The 12147-nt window shown below is 44.0% G+C and overlaps 1 protein-coding gene across 1 annotated transcript in view; it reads left to right on the forward strand.

Annotated features, from left to right (window-relative positions):
- The first annotated feature begins 722 nt into the window (after positions 1 to 722).
- The window catches only part of LOC106586712 (BCL-6 corepressor), a 100705-nt gene continuing 89280 nt past the window's right edge, over positions 723 to 12147 (forward strand). The window contains 1 exon segment of the mRNA XM_014174269.2: positions 723 to 1404. The gene's annotated coding sequence lies outside the window, so the exon portion shown is untranslated.

A 12147-nucleotide genomic window follows, 5' to 3' on the forward strand; every position in this document is an offset into this window, starting at 1 on the left:
TTGCATATTTGAGAGTGAATTGTAAGATAATGTTTTAATATCGTAGGTAGTAAAGGCCAATCTTCCAATCTTCCTTACATTGGCCTCAAACTCAGGAAGTAGACATCTGCCCATCTAGTTCACTGTGTATGACAGCACAGCCTTTACTGTCTTCACACCCAAGGTCTCAGATATTTTACACACACACACGCACACACACACGGCCCTGCTTAAGAGGGCCAGTAATCGAAAGGTTGCTGGTTCGAATCTCTGAGCAGACTAGGTTAAAAATCTGTCTATGTGCCCTTGAGCAAGGTACTTAACCCTAATTGCTCCTGTATGAAGCTCTGGATAAGAGCGTCAAATTACTAAAATGTAAACGTAAAAATGACTTCAGGTGCCAGAATTTAACAGCTCATTATTGAACTTGGAAGATCTGGTTCTCTCTCTTGCGTTTTTTTCCCACTTCCCTCTCTCTCTATCATAATCCTATATTTTACCTCTTCACTTTCCTTATCCCACTCTCTTTCTCTGCCTGAGCCTTCCATTACGCTATGCTGTCATCCCTCAGTAAATGTCTACCTTTCACTTAATTTTGCTCTTTTACCTTACTCTTGTCTCTCGCTCATATTTTGTTTTACACGCTTGCCCCAAAGCGCGGTGTGTGTGTGCGCTGGAGGTTTATGGTAATTGCGGTCTCCCGACAGGCCTTCTGGGTAGAGTCTGAGATTGGGAGAGTCTCTCGCAGTACAACACTCCACTCATTCCGCTCCGCGCTCCCGCGTGTACCGTTTGGTGTCCTCAGCAACTCCGCAAACGGGGCTACCAAGAGCTTTAAGATGAAAAACGACGGAAAGTTAAACAATTCCGACCTTTCTCACAATATCGCAGGATATAAATAGTATTTTTGGAATAGATTGGGAATGACGAGAGTGGAAGTAAGAGCGTTGAAACGGCGTGTTCAAATAGAACCCAACATGGCGCTGCCTACGACCGAGCTGAATTAATTTCTGGAGTCCGCGGACCTCGCCACCTGTATGCTTGCGCTCTGCTAAACGGTACGTTACCACGCCTCTGGGTCGTTCTGTAAAGAATGATTGAAAATCTTTCTCGGGATTTGTCACACGAAGTCGATTTTTGCCGACATTTTCTCTTTAAAAAAGTGTTTTGAAAATAGCACCGAGTGTAACATTTGGTATAATTGACTGATAACTAAATACACAGTAAGAAACACTTCTGAATGTTTATATCCAACGACTTGAATATTCGCTGGCCCGGGAAGGGATGGATATCTATGCTTTTATAAAGGAATCCTAAACTCAACGCACGGATCTTTGCTCAGAGCCGTGAACAACTTGTGGGGAAAAAACTGGAAAAAGGCGTCAAGTTGACAGCAGACGATTGGAATTAGCGGCTAACTGCCAGGTAAGACAATTATGTGGGCAATAAAGACGTTTGGTGTTTTATTCTGTCTGCCACTGTTGAATTGTAAACCTTGGTCTCCCCGCTTATGAGAGGATAGCCAATAGTGTGAATGGTCACCACAACGACTGCGACATAGATGGATTTTTCCAACCTGACTGTCAATCTCAGAAGTGTAAGCATACAAATACGAAGAAAATTGTCTACAGCTCTAGTACAGGTTCGGAGTGATTTGATCTCCGTGTGTGAGAGAAGGGGGAGAGAGTGGAATGGCAACTTCTAAGAATAGCGCATAGGGTGGTCTTTGTGTGTTTCGGCGGGGCAGTGGCATGTGGTTGATAAATAACATTGGTTGTTTAGTCATTCGGCCCTGGGCTAGGCGACAGGGGCAGTGCTGTCAACCAGGAGAGACGGATGCGTCGGAAGGTCAGGACGAGGCTTCGCTGTCAGCAGTCGGGTCAGCGAACGGTTCCAAGAATGGTTGGATGGAAATTGACTGATAATACTTGTTCTTTGTTAATTAGGCTAGGCTACTAAATTAATCTTATTTTCTTCAAAAGATCGAAGCGTGTATCGAGTGTTTGAATCGAGTGTTTTTAATCTGTGTGTGTGTGTGTGTGTGTGTGTGTGTGTGTGCGCGCTAAACAAGGTTACGGAATACAGCCTCGCCCTGCCAAGAGGAGCGGATTGTTCCGTTTACATACGGTTCAACACTGTGTTTTTTTTAGTACTTGTAGTGGGAGTGTGAGGTACAGAGGGGAGCTAGTTGACCCGGAATGGTAGAGTGCGAGATGTGCGGAACAGATAGAAACTGTATCGAATGCTGCATATAGACCTTCATACCACACACGGGATCTCTCATTGGAGAAACGCACTGAAAACACTTCAGTCCTCCAGGGTGTCAACCTGATCTGGGAAACAGGCTGCAGGGCTTTTTGCCTCCCTGGCTGTTTAGGGCCTAAATCACCACCTTGCACCAGCAAATTCCTTTAACCTAATTTTTGGTAGATATTTGTATTGGCTATTGTTAGTCCTGTTGTCCATGTTCTTACTGCGCACGCAGCCAAAGCCCCATGGCATGTTTTCTCAGCGCATGCAGTGATAGAACACTAATTGGGGATCGATGTTCCCTACCTCATTGTTTCCAGCTCATTGGCGAGGTTAGTTACGGATCTAGAATGTTAGAGTCGACCAAATCCTCTCTGGTAATACAAAAAAGACACCACTATAGTACACAAACACCCACATCCTGTTTAGCATATACTTCCTAAGTAGGCTATACCTCGCTTGCCTGAGCATATAGCCTAGGGCCCTAGGCCTATAGCTACTATGCAAGGAGGAACGGGCCATGGGGAGAATCTCAATTGCATACTCCTGGCGTCCTCTCTCACTTTCTTCACAAAACCCATTGGAGGAGAAGGTCAGAGGGGAGGGACCTCTGGCTTTCTCTAAAATCGGTTTTGAGAAGGAGGCGAGGAGAGATGACGCAAGGAGTATGCAATTGAGATTCTCCCCATGGCCTACTCTTTCTCCAACTACCTTGAGCTGGGTAAGGAAACTGAGATATCTAGCATAGTGTTTCCCCATCACTGTGGCAGATAAGTGATCACTTCATATAGACCAATAGGCAGTGGGCCAACGTCAGTGAGAGCGTGCATTGCTATTGTCCCATGACATGACTCAGCAATGATCATAAGTAGGCCTACCCTGAAAGGGGGGAAAATTATTAAGAGCTGGTTTTGGACAGAGAAGGCTTTGGTCTGTGCGAACTGAATCATAGTAGAAGCAAGTGGGAACCTTACATTTGAGACAGTTAAAGAAATGGAAAGTCTTGTGTGTCTTGAAGAGTGAGAACAGTAGTTTGGTTTCCATGTTAGTTGATGTTTGAGACTCCCCTGTTAGTGCTGAATATCGTGCAGTACTGGTAAGGAAGCATTAAGAGGGATTGTTGTTTATTTGTTGTACCCCTACAAGATAATTAATATGAACCAGGTATTAATTCCAAAAGCCTTACCATGGGATGACAAGCGGTGTGTTTGCCTTCCTCCAGACCTTGAGTGGTCTTCCTCACAGCATGAGCGCGCACACACAGCATGTGTGGGAGGTTTTCTGTTTAGCCAAATCTTATCGATTTGTTGGATAATGCCACCGTATGGGACTATTCCAGACGGTTCTTTGCGTAATGAGGCACACTTAGCATCTTTATAACTATTGTGATTGCTTGTGAGTGACCCTTATTTTAAAAATGTGTTTTATTTACAAAATATGGGCACATTAAGTGGTTGTTGTATCCTCCTTTGTGGGATTATTGAAAGACAGTCTGGATAAGAGTTTCTGGATGACCCATAGAAAACGACCCGTTCTTCACCCAGCTGTGTTAGTGAATAACATTGTCGTTTAATCAGCAGCAGACCTAGGGTTCCTTTCGACCACGGAGTTGATTCCACCCAGGCTACTAAACTTCATAAAGCCTAAACCCGCTACTTTACATTTTGATCAGGCTGCATGTCATTTTTTAGAGCATGCCATTGGACTGTTTTGTGCATCACTTTCCACTGTGCTCGGGTGAAGAGATCACCCGTGCTGATCCATTCCCCAGGTGTCCGTTCGCGCGCAGAGAGAGAGTCTGTTTAGGGGAGTATTTGAAGTTATTTTGTGTGAACGCTATTTTGTAGCCGCCACAAGTTTATGAATAACTTCAACAGACATGGGAGAATCACCAAGGTTTATAGAGCTTGCATTCTTGGCAAACCTTTTCAACATCACGGGTTGCGAGCCTGGTTGAATAGCTCGCCGTCACGCGTAACAAAAGGTCGTCATGCTAGAAGGACTGATCTCTCCGCTACATACACTATACCAGGGATTCCCAAACTTGGTCCTGGGGCCCCCCCCTTGGTACACCTTTTTGTTTTTGCCCTAGCACTACACAGCTGATTTCAATTACTCAAAGCATGATAATGAGTGGGATATTTGAGGGTGGAGGGGGGGGGGGGGGCGAGTTAAACCCTGCACTATACCACGACCATCATGTCCATATGGGCAGGTTGTCCGAGGGACTTCATAACCCTATGTACTAGAATGAAGTTTGCCTAGACATTGATCTTATGCCAGTTTTGCGTTTCTCCCCTTAAATGATTGGATCTGGGAGGGTATAGCCTCCTACCTTGACCTGTACCTGTTACTGCCATGCTATGTTGTTGATTTACGTCACTCTTTATGTAGTGTTGTGTTGTCTCTCTTGTCGTGATGTGTGTGTTCTGTCCCCGCAGGAGGCCTTTTGGTAGGCCGTCATTGTAAATAACAGTTTGTTCTTAACTGACTTGCCAAGTTAAATAAAGCTGAATTAAAGTACCCGAGGGCAGCTTCTATACTCGGAGCTGGTAGGCTACTGCCCAGCCGTTTGATGGATCTCGTATTTGTGACGGTGTCTCAAAGGCTCCGCGCAGGGAGGCGTGGAGATGATAACCGGCGGCGTACAGGGACAACCTCAACGCTTTTCCAAACCCATGTTGGGTCGCTTTGTAATCGTCTGAAATCAATGGATCTGCGAGGGGGAATCCATGCGCTGATATGTCAATATAATCCTGTATGACCATGCAGTTAACCACGTCTGTGTCACCTGACTTTGGTTCGATATGGTACTTCAACCTTCTGTATTTTTAAATGGGGGAGTGAGAAATCATGTCTGCAGGCCGATGACCTAGCTATTAAAAATAACAGTTTTTTATTATTTCATGGTATATCATGGTTCAGATATAAATAATATATAGATATATATTAACATGCTGCAGTTATGGCGAAATGTGACGTTTTATTTTGAGCTTGTGTTGGTACATCCAATGTCATTATGTTGCCCTGCGGTTGATTGTAGCCCAGAGTATATTAGGCAATGCTTTCTGGTTACAGCGTTGCTGAGACTAAGCTTCAGTCCGCCCGTTTTAGGCTGTCACACTTGTTATTGTTTGTGGTGTCGATTTACTGAATAAAACAACAATCCCAAAGCCACCGCTGCGCTCTTGGCTGTTCATGCGATGTGTGAGAACAAAAGTGAACGCACAGCGGAGAGGCGGGAGTGATCTTGTTTCTGCGCACTGCACGGCTCCCGGAGGAGACGTCATGGTTTGATTGAAGCTGTGCCTCCGCATGGGCCTCCCGGGACCTTGCTCTGAAACCGGAGAGACCTTTTTTCCTCTCTGATTCACAGAGCTTTTAGTTCCGCGGAAGCCCCAAGCGCACGAATCACTTCCCCACAGAGAGACATGCCACTGTATAGCACCCACAGCGCCGGGGAGAGAGACTTGGAAAACTCATACTGGAATGAGAGACCGACTGTTTGGCACAGGACCTACATTTATTTTTAAATTTGTGACGATAAATATCCTAATTTTATGTAATTGAATTTGTTCTTATTTCAATGAATGGCGAATACAGGTCAGAATTACGTTTCAACCATCCCCGGTCTGTCCTTGGTCCGTCATTGACTGTGTTTATATTTTCCTTCTAATGTTGCTTTTGTGCAAGGTGGATTATTTATTTGGCCTATATTTTCATGATCTCAGCGAATTAGAATATTGGGAGAGGATGTTGATTATGACACCTTGCCACCACCTCGCACTCCCTCTCACCTCAGCAGGCCCGTTTTTTTGAGGCAAGGCAGTTCCATCACATTTGCAGCCAAGAATTTAAAGCCAAAGAAGAAATTCGAGTCAGATGATATTATATTCCCAAATCAAATCTATATTAACATCGAGGCATGGCTTTCTCAAACCTCAAATGTATAATAGGATGTCAGTAAGCATTTCACTGTTGGTCTACACCTGTTCTTTACGAAGCATGTGACGAATACAATTATATTTTGATTTGATTCAAAGAAAGGAGTTGGGATAAGGTGGAAGGTGACAAATATGCTCATCCTTGTTACTACAATCCTGCCTCTCTGGGGACATAAAAGGCCTATTTAGTCCTAATTTGGACAGGGATGAATGGTCTGGTTCAGCGGCCGTCGCCTGTTCTCCAGTGACAGCACGGGCCACACAATGTCGCCGTTGTTGGCGGTCATGCTGACTGGAGGATTGTCCCGCACCGACTTGCATGCGCGAGGCCCTGTTTACAGCCCGCCTGCAAATAATGCAACAGCTGTTTGGAACCGCAATCGTCTCTCGCTCCCCGTCTCTTTCCCCGTCTCTTTCCCTGTGTCCCTCTCTGTCTCTCTCTGTCTGTCTGTCCTTAGTTTATTGTCCCAGCTCGAACATAAACTATCACACCGACCATACCATCACTTATAGCAGGCATTTTGGTGATATTATTCATTACGATAAGTAATATTACTAGAGAAATGTGGAGTTTGAAATGAAATAGGTTTGCTAATATTGGTGATTATTAATAAATGGGACACTTCATGGCTACAACCATCAATCTAGTAGTAGTAGCTTAAAGGATAATAAATAAATACACTTTGGTGCACATGAATGTTGCAAATGTATTCTGTTTATCGTTATTGCATCAATTCAGGCTATTTATGACAATACGGACTTTTGTCCATTCTGCCCAACTCTAGTGATGATGATGTATATCAAGTGTTAAGCAAATGTTATGCTGCTGTGGCAGTACAGGGCAGACTGGGTAAAAGGCACAACCTGGCTCACGTGATCTCCTTACCGGGCAGACCAAAGGACGCGATAGGGGGTGGCGAACTTGATGACGTAGAAATGATTTTAGGGGTGTTCAAAGACAAAAACTCTATACAGAAACAAATGCAGTGCCTTCAGAAACTATTCGCGTCCCTTGACTTTTCCACATTTGTTGTTACAGCCTGAATTTAAAATGTATTAAATTAAGAATCGTTGTCACTGGCCTACACACATAATGTAAAACTGGGATTAGGTTTTTCAAATTGTTTACAAAAATGAAAAGCTGAGAAGTCTTGAGTCAATAAGTCTTCAACGCTAATTAACTTTGTTACGGTGAGCCTAAATACATTCAGGAGTAAAAATGTGCTTAACAAGTCACATAATAAGTTGCATGGACCCACTCTGTGTGCAGTAATAGTGTTTAACATGAATTTTGAATGACAACCTCATCTCTGTACCCCACACATACAATTATCTATAAGGTCCCTCAGCCGAGCAGTGAATTTCACACACAGATTCGACCACAAAGACCAGAGAGGTTTCCCAATGCCTCGCAAAGAAGGGCACCTATTGGTAGATGGTTTATGAATACACCCTCACTAAAAATATACTGGCGTCCTTCCTAACTCAGTTGCCGGAGAGGAAGGAAACCGCTCAGGGATTTCACCATGAGGCCAATGTTGACTTTATTAATGACAGTGATGGGAGAAAACTGAAGATGGATCAACAACATTGTAGTTACTCTACAATAATAGCCTAATTGACAGAGTGAAAAGGAAACCTGTACATAGTAAAACACTTTGGCAAAGAAATTAACTTAATGTCCTGAATACAAAGCGTTATGTATGAGACAAATCAAACACAACACATCATTGAGTCCCACTCTTCATATTTTCAAGCATGGTGGTGGCTGCATCATGTTATGGGTAGGCTTGTCATCGGTTGTGTTTCAGATCATTTTGTGCCCAATAGAAATGAATGATAAATAATGTTTTGTCATTTTGGAGTCACTTTTATTGTAATTAAGAATATAATATATTTCTAAACACTTCTACATGGATGTGGCTATTACCATGATTACGGATAATCCTGAATGAATCATGAATAATGAGTGACAGTAAGACGCACAAATATCATACTCCCCCCAAAATGCTAACCTGGTATGGTGCTTTTATGGCTATGTAGGTGCCATCTATTCTGTTCATATTTGGAAACCCGTGGATGGCATCATGGCAAAGAAACCCCACTTTAATAAAAAACTTTGTGCGATGGTGTATGGAAATTGCATGTGTTACTGTTCGTTTTGCCGACCATTGCACCCAAAACATTGGCTAATTGAGGGCTGTGAGATGCGAATCGGCAAACTCCCACGGAAAAGTGCCCGTTGCCAAAAACCCTAGTGTGGAAAGCACTTAGATATGAACCGGAATGGCATGTTTGCCTTTTTAAAGTAGGTCTTAAATCATTGCAAAGATCCTATAAGATTGGTTTTGGTAAACGATATCTGATGAGCAAATCTGTACTTTCTGTAAAAAAAAAAGTCTGAGCAATATTTCCCATTATTGCAGTATTTTGTATTTTAACAATGGCTTCACTTTCACACTTTCCTCTAATTTGACAAGTTACTGTACTTTTATAAGGATTATTATCTAACACACGAACTGATGTGTTGAAATAATATGATCTACCGTCAAGATAAGTTTCAGGAATTTACAATGAAATAGAAAAATTATTTCATTTATAGGCTACTCTTAACAATTTCACAAATGTTAAACATATTTCCCCATTTTATGCTTGAAAGCAGTTCCTTTATTCCACCACTTTGGCACTGTGTGTACGCACGGTCGTTGTGCTTAAATTTACGCACACTCATGCAAATGTAACAGTGTAGGTTCCGTCCCTCTCTTCACCCCAACCCGGGCTCGAACCAGGGACCCTTGCACACATCAACAACTGACACCCACGAAGCATCGTTACCCATCGCGCCACAAAAGCCGCGGCCCTTGCAACGCAAGGGGAAACCCTACTTCAAGTCTCAGAGCGAGTGACATCACTGATTGAAACGCTATTAGCGCGCACCACCGCTAACGAACTAGCCATTTCACATCCGTTACACAAACATTCATATTGTTAAATCTCACACTTTGCGTGGAAATGACTCCACGCATGATTTATGCACAGATTTGTGCCAACGCATGATTGATAAATGAGGCCCCAGATGTGCAAAGCTCTTAGACTTACCCAGAAATACTTACAGCAGTAATCGCTGCCAAATGTGATGACATATTTTGACTCAGGGGGTTGAATAATTATCTAACCAAGATATATTAGTATTTTTTAAATATCTATTTTTTATTCAATAATAATTCCACTTTGACAGAGTATTTTGTGTAGATAGTTGATATTTTGAATTCAGGCTGTAACATAACACAATATGGACTAAATCAAGGGGTGTGAATACTTTCTGAAGGTACTGTAATTATACCACCACCCGAAAGGTAACTTGGCGACTGGGAGGGTAAAGGGGCAGGTGCTCGGGCACAGGTACACTCATATGTGCACCTGCCTTAGTGTATGTGTGCACTATAGCCGAGCTCTCTCTCTCTCGTCCGTTCCCTCCTCAGCTATCGCAATCCCGCTGCCACCGGACCTTGTGGACACAATAGTCCAATTGTAGGGTTATGCATTTAATTGGTCATAGCGTGCGTTCGCTATATGGACATAATAGATTGATATGTAGCGGACCCCTGCTGATAATTTGTTGACAACTGATATATTGTGCTAAATTGTTGGGATGTTGAGATTAGCCAGTAAGTCAATTGGGACTTGGTGGTGGAATTTCCTCCGATGAGTTTGACTTTCCATGGTCACATTGTGTGTTACGGAATAAGATGCTGTGTATCGACTACCGGGTCGTTGAAATCGTGTGGGGGTGGGAAGCGAAAGCCCCCCTCTGCGTGGTTATTTAGTCCCCCTAGCCGCCCCTGTGGGCTCTGCCGCCTGTCTGTCGTCCCGCGCTGGTATTCCGTGCAGAGAAGTGTTGGAGGCCTGCCCACGTCTCTCTCTCTGTGTCTATGAGGAGCTGTCTCGGAGTTTCCCTGCCCCCGTCTCTCTCTGACACACACACACGCGCTGCAAGGCAAACACACTCAGACACGCGCACACACACACACACACTATCTTTCGGCAGCTGCGTGTGTGCTGTTACGCATGATGAGGAGTGAAGAAAGGGTTGTCCGTTACATTTAGGTTTCTTATCTCAATTACTCTCGTAATGAATGCCAAATAAATGTGATGTATCAAACGACATAACTACTATTTTATTTACAACTATTGAGACACCTGTAATCATTGCATTACCTCAAACGAGACAAATGATGGACCTCCCTGGTATTATGGGCAGCCATCATTTTAAAGTGGTGAATAGATTGTATTTAGCCTAATCCAGACGCGATTTTTAAACCCCTTCTAATATTTGTTTTCGTTTTTCAGCATTCTTTTCGTTTTGGTAACACACACAGCGAGCCCTGCGTAGTGGTGTGTGCATAATAAGCCGTGTTTTTCCCCGCCCTCACCGCTGCGGAGAGTATCCTGCGTCACACTATTTTTTTAGAGCAGCTCGAGCCTCGGCGCTCCAGGGAGAGCTGGCCGAGCGCCAGGGACAAAGAGCGCGAGGGCGCCAACACTCCGCTCTGCACCCCTCCCTCCGCCTTCCTCGTCCCTGTTCGCTCGAGCCTGCAGGTCGATATAGAGAGAAGGACTTGCACAGCAGCAGGCCAGGCACGGGAAAATGTAGCCCATACCACTTCTCTCTCACACACACACACACACACACACACACACACATTCTTCTCTCCCAAGGGATAACAAATTAAAGGAGGGCAACCTGGGAAGTTGGTTGAGCGTTGGCCGTGAGGAAATGATCAGTGGCGCTGGTGTTTGTTTCTCCCCATATTGCATGTCAGATGGAGGTCAAGTCGCGATAGTAACAGGAAACGAGATCGACTGGAACTGAGGTCTCTCTCTTAATCTCTCCGCCTCACTCGCTCTCTCTCTCTTTCTCTGCGCAGCTCCCTCCCCCACAACACACAATAATGACTGGACTGCAGCTTACTAGGCTTGCTAAAAACACCCGTTGGTTTTGGGTTTAATGGTGCGAATCGGGCTGGCCGCTCCCTCGCTCTTCCCGCCCGCCTGCCCCCCTGACCACGGTTTGTGATGAATGGCTGTCGGGAGTTGTTTGTTGCGCAAACTATTCTTAGCACCAGGGATGGGCATCGACATGCTCTGGCACACACACACACACATACACACACGCACACGCACACGCACACACACACACAGTCTCGTATGAAGGTGCTCATCGTGTTTGTTTTGCTATTCACCTGTGTATTGTAAAGAGGCGTAGATGTCAAACATTCCGGCTTCGGACACAGTCTAGACAAGTAACATGTATTTGCATTAGCATATACATTAAAAGTGCCAATTCAAAGTTACATCTAACTTTTCTATTTTTGGAGTTATTACATAAAACCAATCAGAATTCCAAAGAGTACTTAAGTCATGTCGGAAAATGTTTTGTGGAGTGTGACATTATATGGAGACCGTTATATGAAGGACCCTGCGAGTCGGCCTATTCCCCATAATGTAAACTCAAACAGAAATAAGTTGAAATGTATACTGAACAAAAATATATATACACGCAACATGTAAAGTGTTGGTCCCATGTTTCATGAGCTGAAATAAAAGATCCCAGACATTTTCCAAATGCACAGAAAGCTTATTTCTGTCAAATTTTGTGCACAATTTTTTTTACATCCCTGTTAGTAAGCATTTCTCCTTTGCCAAGATAATCCATCTACCTGACAGGTGTGGCATATCAAGAAGCTGATTTAAACAGCATGATCATTACACAGGTGCACTTTGTGCTGGGGACAATAAAAGGTCACTCTAAAATGTGCACAATGCCATAGATATCTCAAGTTTTGAGGGAGTGTGCAATTGGCATGCTGACTGCAGGCATGTCCACCAGAGCTATTGGCTCTACCATAAGCTACCTCCAACGTTGTTTTAGAGAATTTAGCCGTACATCCAAACTGACCTCACAACCGCAGAC

The sequence above is a fragment of the Salmo salar genome, chromosome ssa25 (genome assembly GCF_905237065.1).
Source record: "Salmo salar chromosome ssa25, Ssal_v3.1, whole genome shotgun sequence".
NCBI classification, from domain to species: domain Eukaryota; kingdom Metazoa; phylum Chordata; class Actinopteri; order Salmoniformes; family Salmonidae; genus Salmo; species Salmo salar.